Source organism: Myotis lucifugus, unplaced genomic scaffold (genome assembly GCF_000147115.1).
Source record: "Myotis lucifugus unplaced genomic scaffold, Myoluc2.0 scaffold_155, whole genome shotgun sequence".
Classification (NCBI taxonomy): domain Eukaryota; kingdom Metazoa; phylum Chordata; class Mammalia; order Chiroptera; family Vespertilionidae; genus Myotis; species Myotis lucifugus.
In genome coordinates, this window is record NW_005871203.1 from 1,370,172 (window position 1) to 1,372,015 (window position 1,844).

Genomic DNA, 1,844 nt, shown 5'->3' on the forward strand with positions numbered 1-1,844 from the left:
ATTTCTTTCCCTTTTTTAAAAATTGATTTGAAAGATCAAGAGCGAGAGCAAGGAACATTGATTTGTTGATTCACTTACTTATGCATTCATTGATTGATTTTGTATGTGCCTTGGCTGGGGATGAACCTGTAACCTTGGTGTATGGGGCCGACACTGACCAACTGAGCTACCCGGCCAGAGTAGAAGCATGTTAAGCACTGGGTCCTTAGCCTGGGCCTCGGGAGCCTGGGAATGAAATACATACATGTATCAACTGTAGCAAAGTTTCCTAGGTACTCATGGGTATTTGGGGGCGAATAAGTCTGAAGTTTTCATCACAGTCTCCAACAGGTCCAGTGACCCCCAAAATGTTAAGAAATACTGGTTTGCTCAAGGATGATGCTTTTCTCTTTAATTTCATGGTTTCCTTCCTCTTCCCATCCTTCAAATCCACAGCTGCACTGGGGCAACGCTGTCACCCAGGATCCTTGTAAAGTAATAGCCATGATTAGTTCACTCAACAAAGGCAGCAGAGAGAAGGGCAGGTGACGGCACCAGCTTCCCAGCGTGGCTGGGGGGGCAGCATGGCTCCAATCAAGTGAAGCACAAAGCACAGTGCCTGGCGCACAGCTGCTCTCCACACCAAGCAGTTGCTATCGATGGTAATAAATCATGGAGACGTGTTCGCTGTGTATCGTCTGTGGCACAGAGTTGCCTAGAGACCAGTATTCTAAAAGGGGAAACCAGGGAGGAAGAGAAGAAACATTTAGCTGCCCCGCCTCGGTGCCCACGCAGGCAGCCCTGATGAGTGTCCCCAGCACTTCTGGGGCAGAGGTCAAGGAACGTGGCCTTGGTGGTTAGATGGAGCTCATTCGAGAAAGCCCCTCACCTGTGACTCCTACTCACCGCTGTGTGTCCCTGGCCCTGGGACACCTTATACACCCGAGTCTTGGGTGTGTCACTAGGAAAAAGGAAGGCATTTTAGCCCCTACCTCCTGAGATGGTTGTGAACACAGAAGGAAAGGGTGCCTCCCAATCGCCAGGGCATGGTCCTAGAAAGAGCAGCTGTTTTTATTTTTCTTCCCCAAATGAACTCGGTGAGGGGTTGAGTTAGTTGCCCCAAAAGATCACTGGTTTGAGAGTCTGTCTAAAGATCCTTGGGTTTATTCTCTTCTGTGTCTGATTTTCTGTCCTATTGGGGGCAACAAAAAATCTTGGAACCCATTCCCAGCTCTCACTTACTAGCTGTGTGACCTTAAACGAGTCATTTGATCTTTCCAGGCTTCTGTTCCCTCACCTGTAGACGGATTTGAACAGTACTTAATCAGTTTCAGGGGCAGCCTGAGTGTGTGGCTCCTTTCTGCATGATTCTGTACTTTCTTTTGATTTATGGAGGAAATGACTATTGAGTCTGCCAAAGATTCTTCTCGGTGCTGAGGATGCAACAGGGAATAAACAAAGTTCCTACCCTCGTGGACTTTACAATTCTTGCGATTAGCATAAAAACAAACCGCAAGCCAATGAGAGAGCAACTGATTAAAGGGTTTAGTTTATTTTCACTCCCATTAGTTGCAGTAACAGAACACCATCTGAGAGCCCTGGAAGTTTTCTGTTTCCAAGTGGGAAATAGTTTCAGCTTTTTGATGCTTCACCTTGGCTAACCTGGTAACATCCAATTGTAACTTCCACCCTCCTTGCCGTGGGTAGGCTTTCTCCTAATATTTATAACTAATGGACAAATAGAGACGGTCCAGAGCGTGAGAGCAGACAATCCAGAGCGTGAGAGCCGACAATCATGGATGTTAGCAGGGGTTTTGCAAGGGATTTGAGTTCTCCTTATAGATACAGTGCAGCCTGTCCCCTTG